Consider the following 16507-nt stretch of genomic DNA (forward strand, 5'->3'; position numbering starts at 1 on the left):
GCCTACTTAATATATGGGAGGCTACTGACCTCTCCCAGGTGGAGCAGGCGTGGGCCGCGATGGGTTGGCCCATCGCGAAACGTAACATCACACAGAATTGGGGGGTGGACACGGTCCCACTTTTACGCGACTGGGCCAAAGACATGGACAATGCAATGGTTGCAGAGAAGACTGTGTTCAAGGAATGGAGTCGCCCCAGGTAATGGGATCACAAATGGGGGAAGTGGAATAAATACAGAGGGGACGTCTGCATCTCACCCACTTTAGAATTGTGGCGTGATAGGCACACTTTGATATCCCTGCTAACAGATATCGTTGAGCCCTCTCCATCGACAAACTAAGAGAGATATGTCCGCTTGGCCTCAATCATTTTGTATTTTACCTATGTATTTATTTCCTCAGCCTTGTGATATACCACACAGTTGGTTGGACACTGACCAGAAGCAGCGAAATGATGTAACCTATGCTCATTATAATGTGCTTGTAAAGATGTTGGAGTCATGTATTGGGAACCTGAATACTGCATTACTAATGCTATGTACCGATGCAATTTTGTTGAAAATAAAACTTGTTTAAATAAATAAATAAATAAATCAAGGTGGACAAGTAGGGTACATTTCAGAGTTAATGAATGTCTATCTGGATCATTCAGCAGTACTGAATAATGGGATATTTCCAATGAGATGAGCTTTAAAAGTGAGAGGTAGTGTTACCAGTTGAACCACTGGTATGAAGTTCATATCGTGCCACTGTATAAGAAAAATTATTCTATAATCTTTGTGTACCGCCAATACCTGTTTTTAGTTGCAATGCGCTCTTGCTGTTCATTGTCTATGGTCATTTGAGTGTGCATACATGTGTTTACAACCATATTTTAAGGGATATTGGCCTATATATCCTAGAGAATTGTTATGGGTGATCTTATAAGATAGTCAAGCTGCACTGAACATCAATGGGTAGCCAGGATTAGAGTAGTATAATGGCTCCAGCCACTGTCACAGATGAAGAAGGCACTCACGGTATTTTCTATCATTGCTTGCCAGTGTGACTTTCGGTAAGGAAATTGTGCACATTGTCATTTATGAGTATTGTCAGTGCCTTCAGTACTGGGCAGATGTCAGTCATGTGGGTGTATTGATTAATCATATGTAGTAGGTATCACAGTGTACCCTATGTACAAATTGCCATATCTGACCAATTCTTTCTCAGAACTTTGCTTATACCGCCTAGGCCCTACCGTGAAGAGAGCCCACTTAAAAGTGTATTTTGGGATTCTACATTTATTTAAAAAAGGTTTGTATATATAGTGCACATCCTATGTTAACGTATTTGGTGCTGTGGTGTTCCAGCAAGTCAGTTAACAGTGAATCGTGGTAATTCAAGAAAATGGACTTAGTGCAGGAAATTATGTAAATTATATATGCTGTTTTTACTATTGGAATATTATTGCAACTTCACTTCTCTCAACTGTCCTATTTCAAAAGGTTTTACAATCTGGCACTCAATTGATTAAGCAGCAAAAATGTGACGCCTAACCTGTTTGTTGCCTTTGTGCCTCGCCTGCCGCTGGTTGTTTCGCCGGCTCTCCGCCATCACAGATCCACAGGACGCCGGATATTCAGTCCAAGGGGGGACTGCTACGCACTCTAGCACGCAGGGACTACAACTCCCATAGTCCCGGGGCGTGCTAAATCCCCATCACCTGTAGCGCCGGGAGGCGCATAAAAACTCAGTGGCCCTGCCGCAGCGCGGGAGGCCTAACCTGTTTGTTGCCTTTGTGCCTCGCCTGCCGCTGGTTGTTTTGCCCGCTCTTCGCCATCACAGAGCCACAGGACGCCGGATATTCAGTCCAAGGGGGGACTGCTATGCACTCTGAGCACACCGGGACTACAACTCCCCGGAGTCCCCGGGCGTGCTAAATCCCCATCACCTGTAGCACCGGGAGGTGCATAAAAACTCAGCGGCCCTCCCGCAGCGCGGGACGCGTCCGGGCGTGCCTGTGCGAAGCCAGGAGGAGGCTGGGCTGGGCCACAGCTCTTTTCATCTTCCATCGGACATTGGACACTACTGTTATATTGGTTGGTGACTCTCAAGTGGCAGTATATTTGTAGTACCATTGCTATATTGCTGGGTTTATTTTTGTCTTATTTTTGCCCCCCACCATGAGTAAAGGTAGTCGAAAGGGGGTGGGGGGACAGGGTGTTGTAGGCACACTAGATGCATTCTTGTCGAGGGCAGAGTCTGTACTTAATCATGAAATGATCCTTACTGAAAGGAGATTGTCTTTAGAACCCCGTTGTATTTCATCTGTGGCACCCACAGTGGGCCCCTTGCTAATTAACAACCCAGCCCCTGAGTGCTCGCATCTACAGAGTACTTTGTCCTCTACAGCATCAGTAGTTGATTCTCCTACCCCAGTTAGTGCGTCCGTTGTTAGCCCTCCACCCCCAGCAAATATCCTTACCCGTAATCAACGATTATCTCAGGAAAGTAAAAAGGGTAAGGCTGCTGTTCCCGCTCCTGTATCAAAAAATGGAAAGCGGGCGGGTTGCCACTTACAATTCATGAGGCTAATAAGATGGCAAAGACTAGAGGTGCGGGGTGTGGGAAATCCCAGGGGACTGTAGAATCTTGTACATCTAATACACCTGTAATTAATGTGCAGAGTTGTGGGGTGACTACCGATTTGGCTGATTGTATATTGGCAAAAATAGAAGACCAATTATCAACAATGCTTAAACCAATATTAACGCAGTTGTCCAAAATAGAGCAAAGATTGGATAAAATTGAGCAGGTTATTTCCCAACCTAAATGAACTCCCTCCAAACAAGCAACCATGGGTCTTATTGCTCCTAGTGTTTCCTGCAGTTTCTGCAGCAGTTCCAGCTGCCAATGTTCCTGGCCCTGGCCCTGGTCCTAATAACGATGCACCATCATCATTAACGGACCGTTGTACTTTTTTTCCAAGCACGTCGAATGTTGTCCCTCTGGGGGAAAGAGTAAGGGAAAGAAACAAAAGTAAGGATTGAAGTGGCTTGGCTAACAAAAAAGACCATTTTAATTTACTGCCAGAAGCCACACCCTATACCATAATTCTAACTAATGTTCCCCGTTTACCATCTGATAAGGAGGAACATTGGGCAGCGCTTCGAAATAAGACACTGTTTTACTGAAATAACAAAACTGGGCTGGGAAGCTACTTATTTCGCGAGTTTAACATGATTCGCAGGATTCCTTGGATCGGGAGGTCGCCAAAAGCCTGCAGAGGCGATTGTATTGTGTTGAATTTTGGGTCTCCCCATTTAGTGAAAACTGTCCTCGACAGGGCTGGGTCTAGGCTCTTTAGCGAGGTAGACATCAGCATCTTACCCCTGGGTTTCTTTTATAGGAATCAACCGATATTGATGCCCATAATGGGTGACTCCCAAGCAACAAGTGTTGGCCAGGGTCTTTATGACTACAATGTACCCACCCATAATTCTTTTAACCCACTTTCAGATCTAGAAAACATAGATTCACTGGGCAATCCAGCTGAGTCCACTGCGATTACCCCACTAGAGGCTCTAGTGAGTCACGATACCCTGGAAATGCCCCCCATTCAGAATGACCTATTGTTTACAACTGTTACCCTAGTTCAGAGTAGTAACCTTGACCAGTCTACCTCATGTAAGACACCGGATTGTGGCACGACTCACATTGTGAATCACAATACACCAGCGGTTGACCCTTTTTCGTATAAAAGTAATCTATGCCCCCATGAAAGCATTACCAAAACTATGACCAAACTTGTAGGCCTAAAGTTTGGTTCATGGAACTTTGCTGGTTTGGCAATTAAAACAGCATCAAGCGAATGGTCAACTCTCATCGAGGAGTTTGTTATTATGTCCTTCCAAGAGACCTGGGTGGTAGACCGTGTATTTCGTCCCAGTTACATTAATTTTTATAAAAATGCATAACCAGGGGAACGGGGCCGCCCCAAAGGGGGTCTAACAACCTGGGTTAAGCAAAGCTCAAATCTCAAGCTGGAGGAGATTTATATTTATTCCCAGGATATCCTCATCATTAGAGTTAGCAAGGGGATTTTTCCTGATTTTCTTTTAATAAATGTTTATTCTAGGAGCATGCAAGGTGGGAAGGCCTCTAACACTATAGAGTTGCTTGATGTTTTTTAACCAACCACAGAGGTAAAAATCACATAATAATGGCTGGGGACGTTAACTGTACATTTGAACCCCTGGATTTTCACGACCTGTTTTTAACTGCAGAGGAGAACGATAAATCGTTAATTCACCTTCTTGATCTTGAGCCAGTAAAGAGGTGGTCCGGTGCAGCACTTCAATTAAAAGTCCTGTGTCTGGAACACGGCATGAGAGCGGCCAATGGGCGTACGTCATTAGATAAAAAGGGGTTGCCCACGTATATCTGTGGTTTACGTAATAGTCGCATAGACTATTTTCTTTTATCTGTGGAGCTCTGTTATTTTTTGCTAGATATGAAGGTTTTTTCACATCCGGAAAGTGACCACAATCCTTTGTGCCTTTCTATGCAGGACAGGAACTCTAACCTTGGCAAAGACCTGGAACCACAGATAGATTGTATAGATGTTTTTTCAACCAATTATACACGTCGGCTTAAGTGGTTTAATGTATCTAGTAAGGTAGATCATCTGGAACAAATGAGCCTTATGTTAGCTGAAGCTATAGCCACCCTCCAGGTTGACGAAACAAAACGGTTCTCTCACACATAATGTCAAACACAGGTCCATGAAAACCTCTTTAACGGTCTCAAAGGTTTTTTTATTGCTAAATCTAAAAAATTGTATATTCGTCCTGCCCAGAAGGCTGCTGTTTGGTATAAGTCTGTTTGTCATACTGCCTATAAACTGTTAGCTGCAGCTATAAAAAGTAAAGATGGTGCTTTGATAAGGTAGCAAAGGTTGGCTTATAAGGTTGCTCAATCCCAGGCCAAGAGGGACTGGGACGAAGCTCACTGGAGGGATTTGCTCAAGGCTTGTATGGGTGGGGATATGACTGAGTTCTGGCATTTAGTTAAGTGGGGGGACCGTGAACAAAATAATATTCCAACTAATCATGTGGCGCCCGATCAGTGGGTTATCCACTTTAAGGGCCAGTTTGCATGTAGTCTATTAGATCAAGCAAACTTTGTGATGCCATTCTTTGTTCCCACTATACACTTCGCTAAAAAAGAAGTAGAAAACGCCCTCCTCCTGGCTCCGAGAGGTAGGGTCCCGAGGCTTGATTGCATTTCCGCAGATTTATTTCTACAAGATGTTGATACTTGGCCTTTGTATATACAACTATTACTAAATGCCATTGCGAAAGGAGCATCTTTGCCCAGCACTTGAGCAGGAGTGGTAATTTTACCTGTTTTTAAAAAAGGAGATCGATCAAACCCTGGCAACTACAGGCCTATAAGCATGATCGACTGTATATTAAAAAGTTATTGCCAGGGTGGTGCTAGGCAGGATCCAAGTATGGATGGAGGATTCAAATATCCTTTCCAATCTACAAGCAGGATTTCGGCAATCAATTAGCACTGTGGATCAGGTCCTAAAATCTATTCTTATATATTGGCGATTTGTTACTCTGGAGAAAGGGACTATCTATGCTGCCTTTGTTGACTTGAAGTCAGCGCTCGATTTGATCCCGCGTCCCAAGTTGTGGTCTACCCTTCTAAAACTGGGCTTGCCGTTAGAGCTTTTGGCTCTCGTGGTAAAGCTACACACTGATAATTTTTCCCAGGTTAGATGGGACTCGGCAGGTGGGACTACGAGCAAATTCCCGGTAGAGAAGGGGGTGAGACAGGGATGCGTCCTTGCTCCCACCCTTTTTTCTATTTATATAAATGGGGTAGTCAATTATTTTAAAGATCACCCCACAGATGCTCCCTTTTTGGCCCGGAACAAAGACCCCCTTATTAATGTTTGCCGATGACACTCTTTTATACTTTCTAAAACCAGACAGGGTCTCCGAAGTGCACTCACGAGATTTGAAGAGTTTTGTGCGGACCATTACCTTATTGTAAATGTTGACAAAACCAAGTATATGGTCTTGCACAACTTCAAAAAGTAATTGGTGGAGTTAGGATGAAGGAGGGTTCTCTGGATCAAACGGACATTTTCATATTTGGGGGTTTTAATTGATAGAAAAATTAGCTGGAAGGCACAATTAGATTGTCTCTCCATCAAACATGCCCAACTCTCTGGAGTTCTCCTTAGGGAACACAAACGGTCACACTCAAAACCAATAGCCCCAGTGCTCCAGATATACAATGCTAAAATAGGCGCATCTATTTTATATGGGGTAGAGTTGTGGGGCTACGCCAACCTGGATAATTTTGTGACGAGTCAGAATAAATTTATGAGGTCCTTAATTGGTCTCCCTCAATCTACACCATTATTTCCTCTTTTTTTGGACCTGGGCTGTCAATCGATCAGGGATGTGGCCCGATATTGGCTTTTAGCCTACTGGAGGCGGATCTGGGTCACCCCTGAACTTGCTCATTATGCCCAGGCAATCCTAGAAGTGAGGGATCTAGATGTCAGTCATACAATTGTCTGGTTTAGTTTCCTGAAAAACTCATTATGTGAGTTAGGGTTGGGCAACTTGTGGACTACTCCAATGGGAAGTGTTTTCCCTAGTAAATTTGAGTTGAAGGTAGTCTACTGGAAACAGATTAACATGAAGCGATTTGCTTCCTGTACCAATAGCTCCCTGACCAAGGCTTTTATTGATTTGAATCATGAATCTATATTGGAGGGATACTGGGACCTTATCACGTCTTCAAGAGACAGGAAATTATTCCATCAGTTTTGGGTAGGTTCCTTACCAATACATTCTTTTACTTCTAAATGGGGCAACACCAAGTTTAGTGTTTGTCCCTTTTGCCCTGATGCAAGCGAAACCATGGCGTATGTTTTCTTTGTCTGTCAAGCTTATAGTAAACTTAGACAGACTTGGCTTAAACCTGTATGTGACAACTTGGGTACTAGATCTAGCAGTGAGGCCTTTAGAATCTTAAAAACTTCTGTTGACGGCCCGATTGTGGTAGCTACCTCTAAGTTTTTGGGCTGGGTATGGGTGATTAGATGGAAAAATTTGAGTTCTCTGTAACTGCCTATTATGTTGATCTATCATGAATATTCCTGTAATGTAGTCAATTTGTCTATATTTTTTTTTAAACTAAGTCGATATCTAATTTTTAAGTCTTTGTAATCATGGATCTGTTTTAACAACTTTTTATCTATTTATTCTTTTAATTGTCGTTTCCGGTGTGACAATTATATATCAAGTATTTTTTTGTTTTTTGTTATATATAATGTGTGTTATCGTTATTTGGCCATTTTGTATATGCTGCTTTAACTTTTGTGTTTTTTTTTTATCAAACCGAAATAAAGTTTACAAATTGAAACGGAAACTGTGACTTCTATCCTGTCGAATTACATGTCTTTAAGACAGCAATTTACCAACCTGCAGCAGTAATATGCCGGAGCAGCCATCAATGAACCTTCATTATTCCTTTGTGACACTCTCTTTTTGGCGTCTGCCTCAATTTTATTTTTTTCAGAAATTGACACTTCTCCACAAAATATACTAAGCCATTATATTGCAAAGAATCACAAACATAAATGCGTGCTGAATAAATGCAGGTAGGCAACTAAAAATATCTTCGAAGAGCTCCGGATTCCTTTTCTGAATTAATACACGTTGCTATTTTGGTTAATGAAGGCACTTGAGTAGAGGCATGGGAGTGTTTTAGTGCATTTCTTTTATGGTAAGGGTCTCTCTCGTCGCTTTCACGTGGCCTGGGACTTGAGGTGCTTTGAAAATTCAATGCATAAGTCTACAGTAACTCACATACGCTCATGAAAGCAAGCGTAGACCGTGGTATTTTCTTGAAAAATCATAATAAATAGACGCAAAAAAAGGGTGAAGTTTTCTTAGAAAGACTGCCACTTGTCAGTCATACTCTTCCAAGAATCCCCTTGCTCCTGTCGCTCCGGATATTGTGTTAGAGGCAGGTTACACAATGCAATTATTTGCAGAGTTTGACTGACAGCTGCACAGAGCAGATGTGCATGAAGTGGAAGCTACCATTCAAGCATGAAGCAATTTAGCAGAGTGGTAAAAGTGAACAACATGAACAAACAGGAAAATAGCCGTAGGCTTTGAATGGGAAATCCCAAAACTGTTTACAGAATCTGGGATTCCAAAGGAAGTGCCGAGACTTGCACTGATAACAGGCTTCTATGGTGTGCAAAATACAGACTAGACTCCCTTGGCCCGTGGTTGGCAGAAAATTGTAAATGGGTGAAATAACAGATTCTTAGATTAGGACATGGCTTTGTGTAACTAGTGTTCTCCATCTACAGGTTCAAATGAACACAATCCAATGTATGGCCTTCTACTAGTGTGACACCAACCACTTTCCTGAAAATCTATCTGGAGAGGACAGAGAACTGATTAAAATGTCAAGCCAATATGGCCAAATTTTATCACTAGATGTGTCTATGCCTAAGGAATTGTGGTGGAAACTGTTAGAACATTTTTATGTAAGAATGTTGACATAAAATAGAGCATCCAAAATGAGGCCTAGTGGGTTTGACTTCAACACCAAAAAAACGGTAAAATCAAATAAAAACTAGAAATGCCAGGGATGATTGTGGGGAAGCTGTGTTTGGCTATAAAACGTCACGCACTTGTAGTAGAGATGTGGTTGAGGCATGTAAAAGAGTGTGCGAGGGCAGAGGAGAATATCGTGACCAAAACACAATTTGAGAAGAGTCCCCAAGGCCTCTCAAATTGGAGACACTATGCAGATACTCTGCTGCTTTCATCACACAGCAGGCAATTGAAAGAAACTGAAAACAAACGCTGTCCATTTTGACTAACAATTTTATTAGAAAATTCCTATTAAGGCTGAAGTAAAAGTGGAATTTTCGTTTGGAATATGGCACATGGTCTTAGTTACTAGAATATTGGAAACTGTACAGCTTTGCGGGAGATGCACTTCTTTTGAAGCAATGCTTTTCTGTGGAAACTGGAATTTTCTTTTAAAAAGGAATACAACATTCAAAAGCAAGTACAAAATCTAAAGAGTTAATTCAAGCGGGAGAGAAGAATACAGGATACCACCTATCTCATCTGAAGCAGCAAGAAAAGAGGACTTTCTAGATGCAGGGAAGATTGCTATAAACTGTGCCTTTGTGATTGTTGTATGTTGGACCTGGACCTGGCCCTTTTTGCAGCACCTCCCTCAGAGTTTTGCCTTCTGTTGAAGAACTCATTTTTGTTGGCATAAGAACTCTGCACACTTTTTCCTTGCTAACCATTGTTAAAGTGCTTGTGTTCTCTCACTAAAACATTGTAAAATTGGCATACACCTAATTAGCACATTTAATTTACTAGTAACTCCCTAATAAATGTCATTACAAGTGTCCATGGCCTGTAAATTAAATGCTACTAGTGGGCATGCAGTACTCATTGTGCCACCCACTGAAGTAGCCTGCCACTACACCCTGTAGTGAAGTTCTAAACTGCCATTTTGACCTGGCAAAATGACCTTTACAATTTTTCTAGAACAAGTGACCAGAACAACGACTCATAAACAACGACCTGGACCTGGACCTGAACCACAATTTTTTTAACCACGACTTTATTTTTTACGAGCTAAAGGGAAGTTTAATTAACATATTAAAATTATTTTTTATTTTAAAGACATTCTTTTTAAAGTTATAGAATCTAGATCATTGAGCCGAAGCCGCGAATGTCAATAATATGGCCCAGAATAACAATGAATATTAACCAGCCCACGTAAATGTTTAATCACTGCTTCTGTGAACACTGGTCTCCATGACATTGATGAAGCTCAGAATGGCTTCATAAATTTGAGCCATTTGTGTTCTCATGCTTCATAATGTTTGAAAAAATAAAGAACATTAAAAAAGAGCAACTTGGAGAGAGCGATACAGCAGAGTTGTGGCGGACTTTAATTTAATCAGAAAAGAAACGTTTAAGCAAGATGCCACAGGGAAGTGTTAGTCTGATCTTTGACAGGCTTTGTTCCGGAGATGGCATTTGTGGGATAGAGGCGTGAGTTATTTAGGAGATAGTAATTTGAGAGTGATTGAGCGCCGTTCCTCAGGCATCAGACCGTGCCATCCTGTTTACTTATCACTCAAGTTCAGCAAGTGTCACGGGCCTTGAAAGATTGAATGCTCTGAAACAAGTTTGCCTATTATCTTGCAAATACTACACAGTTAAAATAAACAACATGGACACTCGCATTAAAAATAAACGAGTGACACTTACTATGTTCTTCTCCGTTTAACCCACGAATGCGTTGTGCATTTTATACTTTAGCTAAAAACTCCTGCACTGGTAATAAAACGCGGGTTAGATGAGTTGATTTGAACGTAGTGGTATATTCGGTTTATAGCAAAAATGAATACTTGTCGTTGCTCAGTAACTTGTGGCTCATTAATTAGTGGCTTGGCATTGTTCGTTGTTTAGCCTTCGTGGTTTAGGCACTCGTAATTTACGAGGTAGTTGTTTACTCATACAACCGGAGGGACCGTTCATTTAGTAGCTCCAGCAAATTTGCCCCAAAGCATAGAGGTCAAACAAGAGGTATGCAGTTCCTATGAAGTAGGGCCAGGAGGTCAGTGGATAAAGGGCAAAGGCGCTGAAAGGCGTTTCTGGAGGCTCCAGGTAAGGGAAGGAAGGCGGGAAGGCGATAGCTCCTATAAGGAGCAAGGTCCCTCACTCAACCCAAGAGGTGTCATGCTTCATCGTAGGGCGGCACCATATTGGGCTGACGCAGCAATGCCAAACGGGACACGTAGCTGGGAATCTTTGCTGGAGGTTTTCTGTGTTGTTTGCTGACAGCCCTTAGAAGATGGGGTGGGGGAGCGAATGTGTGATGAGTAGAGTGAGAGTTTGTCTAGCAATAGCTATGAGTGTCCAAAAATCCTTTATTCACCGGATACTGATGCTATGATTATATACGACTGCAAAAGTAGTGGCTGGGGAGCAGGGCCGGACTGACTACCGGGCGTTTTGGCATGCTGCCGAGCTGGGGGCTGATTTCGTTGATGGGGACCTGCGGTCTCCATCAACAAAATCAGCCCTCACCGCAGTGACATCAGCCCCCAGCTCTGAAGCATGCCAAAATGCCTGGTAGTCAGTCCGGCCGTGCTGGGGTGGAGAATTAAACCTGCTGCAGCTCAAGGTGAAAGGTGATATGTGAAAGTGGTCAATTGATCGACATGTTTCATGCCTGAGTTCTCCAGTAGGATGAGTGGCATTTCATCAGGACCAGAGGGGGAGATCCTCATCTACTCTGAAATAGGGGGGACGGTCAAGTAAGTGTACTAGGATGTACCGTCCCTGTAATCAGGGTTCGTTTTCTAATCCAGGGTGCAAGTGGGAAGTGAGTGTGAAACACCCTCTACCTACTGGAAGATATCTAAAAGGGGATGTGGAATTGCCCCAACCTGGACATCCTGGACACTCTCAACACTGGCGAGGGCGAACAACCGGAGTTCCGGTGTTCCTGCGCGTATGACCTACCCATGTCTGGACATCCATCCCTTACCTAGAGTCTCCAGACATGACCATCGGCCCCTTTGCCCTTCAACCACTGGCCTCAAGGACCTTCTCCATAGGAACTGCATACCTCTTGTTTCACCTCCAAAATAAATCTCTTGCCAGGTTTAAATCTTCCTTTTTAATACATATAAGTCATCCCTAAAGTAGGCTCTAATGACTCATTTTATATGTCCTAGCAGTGAAAACTCATAAAGTAATTTTTCTCTGTTGCAAGTTCTATCTCACCCATTGACTAACACTGGGTTACCTTACTACATTTAATTAGTGATAACCCTGGATTGAGAGCAGGTCAAAATATGCTGTTTACACTCAAATGAATAACTGTAACTTAAAATCCTAATTATTGGTGAAGTCAAATTTTAAGTCATAATTCTGAAAATGCCATTTTTATAAAGTTAACACAAGGAGATGATAGACGGAGTGCCTGACACTTTTCTGGCACTCACCCCCAGTCACTGATCAGAGTTGAATCCATTATCGTTCTTTAGCTCACTTCACCACCCCAGTTCACACATGGCTATATGCTGCAGGATGCTTGTTTCCATTAGAGGGAAGACCTGGTTTGGCAGTTCAGGCTAGACAGTTCCCATGAGGCACAGGGTCAAGGCTGATTTGCATGTAGCTGGATTTGAACTGGGGTGAGCTAAAGAACGATGATGGATTCAACCCAGATCTGTACATGGAGGTGAGTGTCTGAAAAGTTTCAACTCTCCGTCCCTCATCTCCTTGTGTTTGCTTTGTTCGCCCTAAGTTGGCTGAATATGCCCAGACGTAAGTCCCTTGCTCACTTTGCCACTGGTTTCAAGCTATCCTGGCCGATGAAGGGTGTAACCCCAAAACTGGTCCCAGGATGCTTGTTTCCCGTCCAGGGAAGACATGGCTTGGCAGTTCGGGCTGGACTGTTTCAATGAGGCACAGGGTCAGACTGATTTGCATATGGCCATGTCTGAACTGAGGTGGCAGAGTGAGCTAAAGAATGGTGATGGATTAAACCCAGATCAGTTGACTGGGGGCGAGTGTTTGATTTGCTCAATTGCTCCGTCCATCATCCCCTTTTGTATCGCTGATGCTTAAGGACTGCCTTGCTTTCTGAGGATTAAACCCAAATCTATTTACTTTCAATTCAGGCTAACCTGAGTGACCACAAGTGTCAGTTGGCTGACCTCCTGTTTGGGCTACAACGACATCACAAGCCCCGGAGGCCTTGCTCCCTCTGTCGAGCTAAACTGCTGCAACTGTACCTGCCTAGGCCTGCCTGAATCCTGAACCCTGCTTCTGGCCTCTGCCTGGAGTGAGATCTGTGCCCTTATAAGTGCCCCTCAGTTCCTGAAACCTTGGCTGGCATCAGAGTATACTCCTCCCTACCTGAGGGTTCCACCAGAATCAATGCAGCATGACACAAGTGCTTGGAGGACCCCGCATTGCAGGCCTCTGAGCTCCTGTTCGAAACTAAAGCAGTGCAATGCAATGGCATGCATCAAGCACATAAGATACAATTCTGAGCGGGACGGATGTGGCCCCTGTATGAGGGCCATGCTCCGCTGCAGTAGGTCTGAACTTGCAACTTTTTCCGGGCCAATGTCATCAACTAACCACAGTTGGCGCTTTGAGTTTCCAATGCTGAATTTTACCTAAAACTTTGAACTTAGATATCTCTGGTTCCTCTTGTGGTTTTTGCCTAAGTAAGGCTTCCAACCCGCTTCAACCAAAAACCTGATTTCTTACAGTGTGTTTTTTTTCTTTTGTTCCTCACTTACTTCCAAATGGCTCATGGGTAAAAGACTCTTGTTAATGAATTAGTGGTAGAAAAAATTTAAACTGAGGGGCATATAATCAAGGACATGCGATATTTATCGCAAATCGCGCTTAGTACGATTCACATTATCGCTTTATGACATCGCAGTGTTAGTGACCTTTTATCAACGATTTACTAACAGGCGATGTAATATCAGTGAATAACCGGATTACCGTGTGAAATTCAGTGAAGATTTCACAGTGGTAAGGAGAGGCTTTCTGATAGGGGAGTGTGGACCTAACATGGCAATCCACCTCCCATTATCAGTATGCCTAAGTCATTTTAAAAGCAGGAGTTACATACCTGCTATAACCGCGGTTAGCGTGGTTATTGTCATCACTTGTCTGCTGCGCAGCTTGCTAATATCGCAAAGCCATGTTAGCATGGATTTTCCATGTTGTTTAGCTAGGGAATGCCTACTTTGCATGTCATTAACGATATAGATCGCTGACATGCAAAGTCACAGGGAAACACGCTAGCGTTGTTAGCGTGTCCTTGCAAATAGGGTGATAAAAAGATTGCCGCTTTTTCGAGGCTATGTGCCGAAAAAGCGCCAATGTCTCCCTTAATAATATGCCCTAGAGCCTCGAGTTTTGTCAAAAATTTAAAATTGTCATTGAATTAGAGGAGAAGCTTTGTTTACTTTGTATATTTTAGAAACTTGAATTATCATCGTAGTACCCCGCCTCCCTTAGATAGGTAATTATTTTTACAACATGACATACATAAAAAAGTTACTTTCAAACAGTGTTAACTGTCAAGGAACAGAAGTGGAAAGCTGAAAGTTAATCTGAACTTCCCCGTTTAACACAGTAACTAGAATATTGGTCTCGTGGGCATATTAGTAAGAACCTCGTTAAAATTATCACCATTTTACCGGGAGGAAACTGCTGCTAAAACTGTGATAATTTTTAGGAGGTTCTTCCTAATATGCCCCATGGTTCCCGAAAACGACACACCAACAACTAATGACGTGACTCGCCTAAAAACAAATGTAGAGAAACGCGCTTAAAGTGCAAGGGGCATATTAGCAAGAAGTTGCGATATTTACCGCAAATCACGCTTAGCGCGTTTATTTTTATCGCTGCCTGGATATTTTAGCGGAGAAAGCATGCTATTAGCAATGTTTATCTCCACTGTGCTAAAATATCAAGCAATAGTGGCGAAATGCCTGAATATCGCTGGAAATCCAGCGATATTCACGCATTAACGCCATGGGGGACTTAGCCTGATAATCCACCTCACATTGGGGAATACAGGTAAGTAAGGTTTAAAGCAGGTGTTAATTACTAGTGATAATCGTGCTTAGAGCGACTCTTTTTATCGCTTCGCTTGCGTTGCTAATAGGCAATAGTTGTGTTAGCAACTGCTTTCAGTCGCTAACAGTTTGGTTACGCCCACTTTGCATGTCATTAGCGATATATATCGCTGACATGCAAAGCGGGCCCCAAACCGGTCGCTATCGCCTGAAAGGGTGATAGAAATACGGTGCTGCTAAAGCGGCGATACTGCCCTTGCTAATATGCCTCCAAAATCGCACAGCTTTTCAATATGTGAGACTTCTAAGTCAAAACATTCCAGCTAGGAGTCTGCACCGTTGATTGAAAGCTATAAGTTATGTTATGCGCTTTAAGTTTTGCATGTTTACCATGGTCTGAGACTAGCGATCTGTACTCGCACCTTTCAGTGAAAAAACATATAAAAGTGTCCAGACGACTAATAACATTTACTTTGAAATTCCTAGAATCTCTTTGAGATCCATGCTTGGAAAAATAAGGGAACAGAATCGGGCCAAAAGAAAAACTCTTACAGGAAAACTGTGACAATTTAATATTATCTTTAGGTCATGAGTAGGCATTGACCTTTGAACTTCAATCCGTGTTTGTTCTGACTTTAATGACCTTTGAGACACAGCCTTGCACTTTACATAATGAGCAAGTAGAAGTTTATTCATTTTCCTATTTGAAATGAAATTAATGCTTTAGGGTCCAAGATGTTTCTATGGTCATGTCTGCCTTGATGGAAGAAGTTCAACTTCACTTAAGACTACAATAAATCCTTTAAGATCGTTAAGCATAATTAAATCATCAATGGAGCTTGCAGGTTATTTATCTTTCATGGAGCTGTCAGTCCCTCAAGGTGCTGTCAATGGACAAAAAAAAAAATCAAGGCAGCTCCTTTGAAGCTCCAGGCACCATTTCACATTCTCTGTGATTGACAGCTTTTTTCAAATGCACAAAGACTGCATTGCATGTTGGCAATCGAGTAGGCCAAAATCAAGAAATTCTAGTGATTCTTGGAAAGGACCCGATATATGTGAATACAGAAAGAATATTTTGCGTTTTTAAAAGTTAATTGCCATTACACTGATTGGGACTTCCTCAGTTAATCAGGCCCTGGAATAAGGTGTAACAAAAGTGTCTAGGTGCAAACGAACATCCATTTTACTCAGTCCATGGGTTACAGATGGCTCAGTCACCCAAGTGCTACGAGAAAATAGATATTGAGCAGAGTGCGTGTCTTAATATTTCCCAATATTATATCACAAGTCTTTTAAATGTTTGTAACCATCACATTATGACTTTTCACATGTTTCTGTATTTTTGGTATTTTTGTTCCACTGACCCCTCCTTCGAAAAAGTGCCAGAGCGCTTCTCCAAAATTTGGCATGGGTATAATATGTGAGAACTTGAAATAATAAATACAGATACAGGTGGGAATGGGGTCGGTGGGGGTCTCAGTTATTTGTTACTTAAGTGTGGGCGGATGGAATGTCAGAGTGAGGTAAAGACAGCCTTGCTCTCATTCTCACTTGAATTGTATTGACTTGTTGATCTTTGAAGGAAGGATTTCAATGGCAGGTCGGAGGACACCGAAAGAATGCCATGGAACAGTGTAGTCTCAGATTCTAAACCCTTATTATGAATTTCCCACTGTTCCCGTTTTGGGATTACGAAATTGTTGCAAAACCTGTATTTTTAAATTATTCTCCGTCAGCATTTTACCAGTGAAAAGCAAACAGAATGTATCAAGGGGAAAGTGCAAAGAATTAAATTGGAAATCAGAGGAAAATCCGTGCATA

The sequence above is a fragment of the Lissotriton vulgaris genome, chromosome 3_1 (assembly GCF_964263255.1).
Source record: "Lissotriton vulgaris chromosome 3_1, aLisVul1.2, whole genome shotgun sequence".
NCBI lineage: Eukaryota > Metazoa > Chordata > Amphibia > Caudata > Salamandridae > Lissotriton > Lissotriton vulgaris.